The sequence below is a fragment of the Cherax quadricarinatus genome, chromosome 16, assembly GCF_038502225.1.
Source record: "Cherax quadricarinatus isolate ZL_2023a chromosome 16, ASM3850222v1, whole genome shotgun sequence".
In the NCBI taxonomy this organism is placed as follows: Eukaryota; Metazoa; Arthropoda; class Malacostraca; order Decapoda; family Parastacidae; genus Cherax; species Cherax quadricarinatus.
The window spans coordinates 28,786,510-28,798,577 of NC_091307.1; the positions used below are offsets into that span (position 1 = coordinate 28,786,510).

At 43.2% G+C, this 12,068-nt stretch overlaps 1 protein-coding gene across 1 annotated transcript in view; it reads left to right on the forward strand.

Moving 5' to 3' along the window:
• Nucleotides 1-12,068, forward strand: part of LOC128688914 (uncharacterized) — a 659,540-nt gene that overhangs the window by 402,161 nt on the left and 245,311 nt on the right. The gene's annotated exons all lie outside the window — the stretch shown is intronic.

Sequence of the window (12,068 nt, forward strand, 5' to 3'; positions counted from 1 at the left end):
GGTGGTGTTGATGGTTGTGGTGGTGTTGATGGTTGTGGTGATGGTGAAGCAAAATTAATTATTTTAATAAAAAAATATATTGGGGAATTTTATTATAAATTATTATATGGGGTTTGGGATGGTGAGGGGAGGGGTATTGGGGGGGATTATAGGATATGTTTTGGGATTATAAAGGGGGGGGTAGGGAGGTGGGGGTGTGGGGGGTGGATGGGAGGTGGGGGGGTAGGGGGGTGGTGGATGGTGAGGTGGGGGGGGAAGTGGGGGGTTTGGGGGGGGGATGGTGGGGGGAGGTGGAGGGGGGGAGGGGTTGGGGGGTGGAGGGGTGGGGGGGTGGGGGGTGGAGGGAGGGTGGGGTGGGGGGTGGGAGGTGGAGGGGGGATGGTGGGGTGGGGGGTGGATGGGGGGTGGGGTAGGGGGGTGGGGGGGTTGGAGGGAGGTGGAGGGGAGGGGGGGTTTTGGGGTGGTGTGAAGGGGGGGAGGGGGGGGGGGAAAATAGTGGGGGGGTTAGGGTGGGAGGATGGTGGGGGTTGGGGGGAAAATTGGGGAAGGGGCCCGGGTCTTATCTCTCCTTGTTGCTAATGATGTTTTATTAGTCTTAGTCTTCTTTTTCTCCTGTTTGATTCTTTTATTCCTTCCCATCCTCCATTTTCTTGCGTGACGTAGCTTGGACGAGCCGCCCTGCCTGGGTGGGAAACGGCCTGTGTTAATTTTTTTTTTTATTTTTTTTTATTTCTCCTTCTTGGGAGGTACGTTAATGATAGTAAAAAGTTCTTGATCGCAAACGATTTCAATAGCATCACCATTGGAAATTTGCCCTCGTTTAAAGTTCTCGATATCTACCCGGGTATTTTTCTGGCTGTCGTGACATTGGCCTGGAATCTACATGGAGGTTGATCCGGGGTTCAACGCCCCTGTGACCCGGTCTGTGACCCGGTCTGTGACCCGGTCTGTGATCCGGTCTGTGACCCGGTCTGTGATCCGGTCTGTGACCCGGTCTGTGATCCGGTCTGTGACCCGGTCTGTGACCCGGTCTGTGACCAGGTCTCTGTGACCCGGTCTGTGACCAGGTCTGTGACCCGGTCTGTGACCAGGCCTTCCGGTGGGTTAGAGCCTTAATTTTACCCTTGATGAGTTCCGGGATTCTTTCTACTCCCGGAGCCCGGCCATGGGCCATGCTCGTCTGCTGTTTATCTGGTCAACCATGCTGCTGCTGCTAGTGGCCCACTGCCCCACATATCCATCCTAGCCTTGTTGATCTGGCACCTGGCGAAGGTACTTGTCTAGTGTCCTCTTGAAGACTTATACACTTGTCCCAGCAGCTTCTGATATCTTCTTGCAATATGTTGAATAATCTAGGGTGATGGATGTTGATACAGTGTTCCCTTATTGTGCCCACTACGCCTCTACTATTATTGCTGGCCGCAAGCAGTCCAAAGTGCAGACTACAGCTCGGATGGTGAAGCACTAACTTGTCAGGTCTTTCTCATGTTTTTCCTGCAATTTTTCCGTGTCTTTACCCGGGTGATTTTCATGCTTATTTTGTTGTTAGTTGCAAATGATACAAAAACTGGCGAGTACTTTTATCTGCCTATTATGAGTATAAAAATAATGGAGGCGCCAGCATTAACGAGCTTTTTACCTCTCTAATACTGACTTTTATTCTGTTTACTATTACTCTTTGTGTTCTGTCTATCAGAAATCTGAGAATTCATCTGCCTACTTTTCCCCTTATGTTTATTTCCCTCATTTTGTATACAGTTACACCATTTGTCAAACACCTTTATAAAATCCGTGTATACCACACCTTCGTTTTAGTTTTCTTCCATCGCCCCCGTAATTTCGTCATAGTAAGGGCTCTGGTGGCCTGGTGGTTAACGCTCTCGCTTCACACGGTGAGGGCCTGGGTTCGATTCCCAGCCAGAGTAGAAACATTAGACGTGTTTCTTTCCACCTGTTGTCTATGTTCCCCATCAGTAAAATGGGTACCTGGGTGTTAGTCGACTGGTGTGGGTCGCATCCTGGGACACTGACCTAAGGAGGCCTGGTCACAGACCGGGCCGCGGGGGCGTTGACCCCCGGAACTCTCTCCAGAATATCCAGATCTCCAGTAGTTTAGCAGTTGTCACAGGCATGATCTTCCAACTCTAAAACCATACTGTTCTAGAATGTGCGGTTTGTGCTATTCCATGAAGCTTCAAATTTGGTAACTCTTTAGAAGACTCATGATGTTGTAAATTAAGGGTACTGGACTGAAAATTTTGGCTAGTACTCTACTACCTCCCTTATGCAAAGGAACTTTGCACTTTTTTTTATGAATATGTAATTCCACGAGTCCAGTTCAGGTGCTGAGTTAACAGACATGTTTTAATTTTTTTTCGAATTCAATGAGACTTATACTAATTGGTCTACATGGTTTTCAGATGAAATTATAAAAAATGCATTATCCATCTTATTCTCGTTTAATGGGTTGTTAAATATCTTTCAATCGTCTTTAAGAATTTCACTCATTTCCTGTTCATCGTCCGCCTTTTTACATTTTTCCTCAATTTCTCCGTATCTCAGCAACTGAATTTTGTCCTAATTGAACATCATGCTGTTTTCTTGGTCTCCTGGAAGACTTGGTTTATATCAGCTTGGAGATTTATTTTGTTCGCTCTCTTGTAGATTTTGGTATCGTCTACAAAGCATGGTAGGGTACTGGGATTGATTTCTGTGTCTGTGTCGGATATTAGGATGAGAAAAAGAACTGGGCTGTGTACTGTGCCTTGTGCTTTCTTCATAATTACTTTTTGCGTTCTTAAAACTTCATTTGTTCACTTTTCGAGTTATTCCTTTTACATTCACTCTGCGTGCTATTACAGCAAGATCGCACTTTTCGATGGTTAAGCAAGATCTTTGTAAACTACATCAGCATTTCGTTTGTCTTCCAGTTCATCTACGAACCCAGTGCAACCCATGTGGCACAGAGTTGTGCAAGTGACGTCAGTGTTATGGGTCTACAGTTTTTTGTTATAATTGCTTTGCTGCCACCTGTGTGGAGTGGGGCTATATCCGTTGTTTTTAATTGCTGTGAGATGACTCCTTTGTTCCGACTCCTCTTCCACAAAATATTTATGGTAAGACTTTCATGCAGTTCTTGATACATTCATGTAGTTCCACTAGTCAACGATTTTCTCGGAGTCGAGTGGTTGTACGATTATTTTGGAAATTCTGGAGATGTTGGCAGAGTTTTGAGTCTCCTTTTTGAAAAATTAATTTAGAATGTCGATCTTTTATCTGATTAACAGCTCACTAAACAAAGTCGCCGAGAGATTTAAGTATTTCACTTATTATTTTATTGTGTAATCCCATTTCCTTCCAGCAAGCGCCTGATACTAGTGTTTTTTTTTTGTTTGCCTAGATTTTGCGCATGGGAAGAAATAATTTAGATTTCTTTCAGTTTCATTAATTGAGTTTTGCTCCGTCCGTCCCTCCTGGATCCTGTATGATTCATTCATTATGAGTTCATTGTTTTCCATTTATCTTGCCAGTGTTTATTTCCATTCCTCAGATAGTCTGGAACATTTTAGACATTGTGATTCTTAGTCTTCGCCTACCTACCTGCCTGGAGTCTACCTGGAGAGTATTCCGGGGATCAACGCCCCTGAAGCCCGGTCAACGACCAGGCCTCCCGGTGGATCAGGGACTGATCAATCAGGCTGTTACTTCTGGCCGCACGTAGTCGAACATACGAACCACAGCCCGGCTGATCCGGCACCGACTTTAAGTATCTGTCCAGCTCCCTCTTGAAGGCAGCCAGAGGCCTATTGGTAATTCCCCCTATGCATGGTAGGCCGCTTTTGAACAGTCTTGGGCCCCGGACACTTATGATGTTTTCTCTTAGTGCACCAATGTACCAGTGTACCTTAGCGTACCAATGTAGAGGGAGAGTTTCTCTCTTTTGAATTTCCATCTTCTCTTATTTTTTTCTTATATGTGTCTTAAGCATATTTATAGCGTCATGAAGTCATTGTCTCGAGACACTGGCTTCAATCCTTATCACACAAACTATCTTTCCAACGTATTTCATTAATGACACGATTATTTTTATTACATGATTTCGTTAAAGTTAAATTTGTTGCAAACACCTTTATGGCCGTTTATGCTTGCTGCTCAAGACCGGTGGGTATGTAGATCTGATCTTGAATTTGGATGTGATCGTCAGTTGCTCTGTTCGACACTTACGTTCTGTACCGGATCATCATAATTAGTGATTATAGGATCAAGCGTATCTCCTAGTCTGATCGGTTTTGTTATTTGTTGCCTTATGGGGATTATTTTTTTAATCTCAGTTCATTTGTATGAGACTGTTCATCCGAACTGCCTCCTGGGATTATTTGTGCTGTTATAGTATATGCAACATTCTTATATGTTATATGTCTTAAACTGAAATTACCAAGCAAGCGGCTAAAAGATTTCCTAGACAGTATTCGATTTTTGATAGTGGCCTTGAGTTGATGAAAGTTGTAACGTGTGGGTTTATATAATGTTCAAGCTTAATAACTAGAGTCCTATTTTTTTTTTCAATTTTACTGCTTAAATTTCGACTTTCCTGGTGTTAAGTAACTGAAAAAGGTGGGAATGTTGACGAGCAAGAAGAAAAATGGTAAAGGGAAGGGAGAGAGGGAAGGACTGAGCGGAAGGAGGAAGAGGAAAAAAGACAGTAGAGAAGGGTAAGTGACAGAAGAGACAGGAAAGTGATAAGTGGATGAAGGTGGAAGGAGGGGGGAGGTTGAGGGGGTAAGACGTAGCCTGGCCTCGCTGGTCGGTTACTGAAGGAAACACGAGCGACCGTTGGCACACCGGATGCTGCTAGAGAAAGATTTTCTTCCTCTCCCAGGTGTTGGAGGAGGGGAAGGGAAGGATCAGTAGAACGATGAGAGGGGCAGAGAGAGCAAAAAGAATAAAAGAAAGAGTATGGTGATAAGCCGTGGGAAGGAAGACAAGTGTGAAATATGAGATGATTTTATAAGAGGTGGCCGCTAGAAGGGAGACTTGGTAGCTGGGAGTGAGACACTGATGAAGACTGAAGACAGGAGAAACGAGGAGTAACAAAAAATGAGAGAGCACGAGATAGGTAGAGAACTGTTACTACCACTATGTTCAGAATGGCAGCAAAAGAACATAGATACACAGGCATGAGCTTTTACTCAGAAATATGCAGGAATTTTGAAACTTAAGAAAATCAGTATGAGGTTTAATAGCCAACGCGCGAACAAATTTAAAAAGCTTTTAGCGAATGGATAAAAGGAAATCAGAGGTATTGCGAGTAACAAAGAATAGAGCTGCACCAGGAGCATCTTTTTATTATTATTATTATTATTATTATTATTATTATTATTATTATTATTATTATTATTATTATTATTATTATTATTCCGAAGGTTAACCTAAGAAACTGAAGCAGTGTGATATATTTCCACTGAGGTGAAGAGAGGCAGCAGGTGTTCATAGACTTTCCTATATTTCTCGCCCAAGATTCGAACCTGAATTCACTCGAGAATTTGTGTGATGACTACAAGTCAGTGAGGGAGCTGAGACTGTGCTGGACTACCCGTGTTACTACTGTAGGCTAAACACTGAAAAACATGATGCGGAATAATATTCGCTGAAAATTGGCAAGGTGGCTGTCTGCCCAAGCTCTGCCTGTGACCGTGGCTGTCAGCCCAAGCTCTACCTGTGACCGTCGCTGTCTGCCCAAGCTCTGCCTGTGACCGTGGCTGTCTACCCAAGCTCTGGCTGTGACCGTGGCTGTCTGCCCAAGCTCTACCTGTGACCGTGGATGTCAGTACAAGCTCTGCGTGTGACCGAGGCTGTCTGCCCAAGCTCTGCCTGTGACCGTGGCTGTCTATCCAAGCTCTGCCTTTGACCGTGGATGTCAGCCCAAGCTCTGCCTGTGACCGTGGCTGTCGGCCCAAGCTTTGCCTGTGACCGTGGCTGTCAGCCTAAGCTCTGCCTGTGACCGTGGCTGTCTGCCCAAGCTTTTCCTGTGATCGTAGCTGTCTGCCCAAGCTCTGCTTGTGACCGTGGCTGTCTGCCCAAGCTCTGCTTGTGACCGTGGCTGTCTGCCCAAGCTCTGTGACCGTGGCTGTCTACCCATGCTCTGCCTGTGACCGTGGCTGTCTGCCCAAGCTCTGCCTGTGACCGTGGCTGTCTACCCAAGCTCTTCCTGTGATCGTGGCTGTCTGCCCAAGCTTTGTATGTGACCGTGGCTGTCTGCCCAAGCTCTGTGACTGTAGCTATCTACCCAAGCTCTGCTTGTGACCGAGGCTGTCTGCCCAAGGTCTGCCTGTGACCGTGGCTGTCTATCCAAGCTCTGCCTGTGACCGTGGATGTCAGCCCAAGCTCTGCATGTGACCGTGGCTGTCGGCCCAAGCTTTGCCTGTGACCGTGGCTGTCAGCCTAAGCTCTGCCTCTGACCGTGGCTGTCTGCCCAAGTTTTTCCTGTGATCGTGGCTGTCGGCCCAAGCTCTGCTTGTGACCGTGGCTGTCTGCCCATGCTCTGCCTGTAGCCGTGGCTGTCTGCCCAAGCTCTGCCTGTAGCCGTGGCTGTCTGCCCAAGCTCTGCCTGTACCCGTGGCTGTCAGTCAAGGCTCTGCCTGTGATCGTGGCTGTCTGCCCAAGCTTTGTATGTGACCGTGGCTGTCTGCCCAAGCTCTGTCTGTGACCGTGGCTATCTACCCAAGCTCTGCTTGTGACCGTGGCTGTCTGCCCAAGCTCTGTCTGTGACCGTGGCTATCTACCCAAGCTCTGCTTGTGACCGTGGCTGTCTACCCAAGCTCTGCCTGTGACCGTGGCTGTCTGCCCAAGCTCTGCGTGTGACCGTGGCTGTCAGCAAATTTTTTACCTGTGACCGTGGCTGTCTGCCCAAGCTCTGCCTATGCCCGTGGCTGTCAGCCAAAGCTCTGCCTGTGACTGCAGCAGGCTTGTTGGCCCATACTAGGCAGGTCCTTTACAATCCTTCCCACTAACAAAATATTTGCCCAACTCAATTTACAATGCCACCCAAGAAATAAGTTTTGATGATTCTATTTACTCAGTATGCAAGTCCCACTCAAATCCAACCCCTCTCACTAATGTATTTTTCTAACCTAAATTTGAAACTACCCAACGTTTTAGCTTCAATAACCCAACAAGGTAGACTGTTCCACTCATCAACTACTCTATTTCCAAACCAATACTTTCCTATATCCTTTCGAAATCTAAACTTATCTAATTTGAATCCATTATTGCGGGTTCTTTCTTGAAGGGATGTCCTCAAAACCTTATTAATATCCTTTTTGTTATTACCCATCTTCCACTTATACACTTCAATCATGTCTCTCCTCATTCTTCGTCTTTCAAGTGAATGTAGTTTAAAAGTCTTCAATCGTTCTTCGTACGGAAGATTTCTAATGCTATGTATTTGGTCGTTCTACGCTGGATGTTTACTAGCGAATTTATATCTATTCTGTAATGTGGAGACCAGAACTGAACTGCGTAATCTAGGTGAGGCCTTACTAATGATGTATAAAGCTGTAAAATAACAGCTGGACTTCTGTTGCTTACACTTATAGATATAAATCCCAGTAATCTGTTTGCTTTGTTGTGTACGTTTAGGCATTGCTGCTTATCATAACCCCCAAGTCCTTTTGGCAATCTGTATGGCTAAGTTCTACATTATTTAACTTATAAGTTATGGTTATTTAACTTATAAGTTATAGGTTATGGACACTCCCGAGCTTCAGAACCTTGCATTTATCTACATCGAACTGCATCTGCCACTTTTCTGACCAGGTATTGAGTTTGTCTAAATCCTCCTGAAGTTCCGTGACTTCTACGTTTGAATCAGTTATCCTACCTATCTTTGTGTCATCGGCGAATTTGCTCATATCACTAGTAATTCCTTCATCAAGGTCATTGATATATATTATAAACAACAACGGGCCCAAGACTGATCCCTGTGGAATGCCACTTGTTACAGATCCCCACTCGGATTTAATCCTATTAGTGAGCCATGACTCGATCCATGACAGCACTTTTCCCCCAATTCCATGAGTTGCCACGTTCTTTAACAGTCTCTGGTGCGGTACTCTATCAAAAGCCTTACTAAAATCTACATAAACAATATCGAATTCTTTATCATGATCAACGGCCTCAAAAGCTTTACTGAAGAAGGTTAATAAATTAGTTAGGCAGGAACGGCCCCTCGTGAATCCATGCTGAGTATCATTAATTAAGAAGTGGAGATGCTTCTTATAATATCAGCTATAATTGACTCTAGTAATTTGCCCACAATTGAGGTTAGGCTTATTGGGCGGTAATTTGACGGTAACGACTTGTCCCCTGCTTTAAAAATGGGAATTACATTAGCTATCTTCCACATATCAGACACTACACCTGTTTGAAGAGAAATATTAAAAATATTAGTCAATGGTTCACAAAGTTCCATTTTACACTCTTTAAGAATCCTTGAAAAAAGTTCATCAGGGCCCCGGGATTTATTTTGCTTTAATCGGTCTATCTGTTTGATAACCATTTCGCTAGTGACTGTGATATTGCTTAATTTATCATCATCAGGCCCACTATAAAAATTAATTACTGGAATATTGTTAGTGTCTTCCTGAGTGATAACCGAGAGAAAATAATTATTAAGAATAGAACACATTTCATTCTTTGTCAGTAAGATACCCGGAGTTATTTTTAAGGGGACCTATCTTATCTCTAACTTTTGTTCTATAAACCTGGAAAAAACTTTTTGGGTTAGTTTTAGAATCCCTAGCAACTTTAATTTCATAGTCCCTTTTAGCTTTTCTTATCCCCTTTTTAACGTCCCTCTTAATGTCAATATACTGATTCATAAGATGACCCTCACCTCTTTTGATGCGTCTATAAATTCCTTTTTTCTATCCTAAAAGATATCTGAGCCTATTATTCATCCATCTGGGGTCATTTCTATTCGAATTAATTGCTCTACCATATTGTATTACTACTACTACAACTTATGTCACTACTACTACTACTACTACCACTAGTATTGCACCTCACTCTGAGCCTATATATACCCTCTGTGCCCATGTATTGTTTGTAATGGCTTGATAAAGCTCCTGGAGAGCGAAACGTTGCCACAATAAAATGTCACATTAGTTGCACTTGTGTCCTTTTACTTTACATCTATTCGATCTAATTTCCTTATATGGGATAAATATCCTTTGGGCAGCATGTACTGTGTTAAGAAAGCTGTCATACTGTCATACTGAATTATCCCTACTATCATACTTCCATTTTATGCTAAAGGTAATTGATTTGTGATCGCTTGTGCCGATTTCCTCTGTAATTTCTAAATTATTAACAAGGATTTCCTTGTTTGCCAAAACCAAGTCAAGCAGGTTATTTCTCCTTGTATGATCTGTCACAAACTACTTCAAAAAACAATCCTGAACTACTTCTAAGAATTCGTTTGATTCTAAATTCCCAGTCAAGAATTTCCAATCAATATAACTAAAGTTAGTCTCCTAGAATTACTACAGTATCGTGCCTTGTGGCCTTAACAATTTCCTCCCATAGTAGTCTCCCTTGGTCCCTATCTAAGTTTGAGGGATGGTATATGACACCTAAAATAATTTTTTCATGCCCCTCTGAAAATTCTATCCAAACAGACTCTGTATGTGTTACTTCAGACTTAATACCCGTTTTTATGCAACAGTTCAAGCGATCTCGGACATACAATGCCACCCCACCTCCCTTCCCGATACTTCTATCTACTTGGAACAATTTAAAACCCTGAATGTGATATTCCGCAGGCATGTCCCGACTTTTTTAATTAAACCACGTCTCAGTTAAGGCAAATACATCAATGTTACCTGCACTAGCAACTAATCTCACCTCGTCCATCTTATTCCTAGCACTACGGCTATTAGCATAATGTATATTTAAAGACCCTCCTTTTTCTTTACCCTTCCTGCTCATTTCTGTTTTTCTACTAAACCTATTACTGTCATTATCACCTAGTGTCACTGGCTTCCAATATCCACCTCATTCTGCTTATTACTAGTTCCCCTAGAACTCATAATATTACTACACTGGGATTTCACTATTTTCCCGCCAAAACTCATACCACCGTGGCTGTCTGCCCAAGCTCTGCCTGTGACTGTGGCTGTCTGCCCAAGCTCTGCCTGTGACTGTGGCTGGTTTTTAGGGTTTCTCTCGCCTAGCCCAGGACCGGGCTGCCGGGGTAGGAAAATTCTCGAAACCCGTAAGAGATATATCATAGGTTGCAGTTCGGCCTGAGGCCAAGGTTCCTTGACGATGTTCTGTTCAACCAAACTATTGCTGTTAGCGGCCGGCTGCCCACCGAGACGTCGCAGGCTGGGTGATTTTGTAGTTGTAGTTGATTGGTTTTCTCTTGAACATTTCTAGCATTTCAGCAGCATTACTGATACCTGCTGCTACGCATGACTACCTGGAGGATACCTGGAGTCATTTCAGGGTCACTGTCCCCGCGTCTACTCCCTGACTAGGCCAGCTAGCTGCTGCTCTTAACAACGACAAACATAATAATGAATAATAACAAATTTAATAAAGCACGGTAGGGCGGGGATTGAACTCGCGGTGATCATGAAACTCCAGACCGACGCGTTAGCCACTGTACCAGCTGGTTACTTAATAAAAACAATAAACATGGTAATAAACATGAGCATTATAACAACAAACATAACAAGAAACAATAACAACAAACAATATAAATATAATAAACATAATAACAAGCATAAACATCATAACGAAAATAAAAATAATAAACACCAATGTAATAAACATGACCAAAATAACATAAACAAAAATATAATACAAATCATAACTGGAATAAACATTACAACAAACATTATTAATAAACATGATTACAACAAACATTATTAATAAACATGATTACAACAAACATTATTAATAAACATGATTACAACAAACATTATTAATAAACATGGCAACACACATAATAACATCAAACATAATAAACATAACCATAACAAACATATAATGTAATAAACACAACTCCCAACAAAGTTATAATTCTTCCCAACAGCCAGGTTGCACTGAACGTCTCAAAAGTACTTTCACAAGCTAACACCAGAGTCGCCATCGCATGGGAATGGGGTCCCCCATAAGTGCCGTCCTAGCCAACTTATACATGGAACACCTTAAGTCCGAACACTTCGCCAACATCATCCCTATAAGCGTCACTTGGTTACGTTACGTGGACGATGTCCTCGTAATAACTCCAAAACGTTTTGATGTACGGAATCTTCAGGCAAGGCTCAACGCAGTTGAACCGGCGATCCAGTTTACACTAGAAGAAAAGTCCAATGACAAGCTACCTTTCCTCGACGTCCTCATTCACAAAGTAGACAACAACCTAAGATTTCAAGTTTATCGGAAACCCACCAATAAAAATGATCTCACACACTTCTATTCCAGTCAAGATACCAAGACTAAAAGAGGCATCATCATCGGGTTTTTCCTAAGAGCATACCGAATTTGCAGTCTTGAGTTTCTTGACGAGGAATGTACATATATTCACCAAACATTCACTGAGTTACATTTTCCTTCTTTTTTCATCAAAGACTGCAAGAAAAGAGCTCTTCAGATCATTAATTCTCCACGCATCAACACAACTCCCAATAAAGTTATAATTCTTCCCAACAGCCAGGTTGCACTGAACGTCTCAAAAGTACTTTCACAAGCTAACACCAGAGTCGCCATCGCTTCTAGCACTTCAGTAAAGGACCTAACCAGGACACAATCCAAGCACCACGAACCAGTCAATGCAGGAGTTTACACTATACCCTGTGGAGGCTGTGACAAGATTTACGTAGGTGAAACAGCAAGAAACCTCGACACCCGCATTTACGCATGTAGGAACGATAACTTGAACAACGCCTGTGTACAACACCGAAATTTCACCAATCATCTCATGAAATTCAGAGACGCACAATTAGTGATCAAAGAAACTAATTTCCGCAGACGCAAGTGCCTCGAATCAGCACTGATCGCTG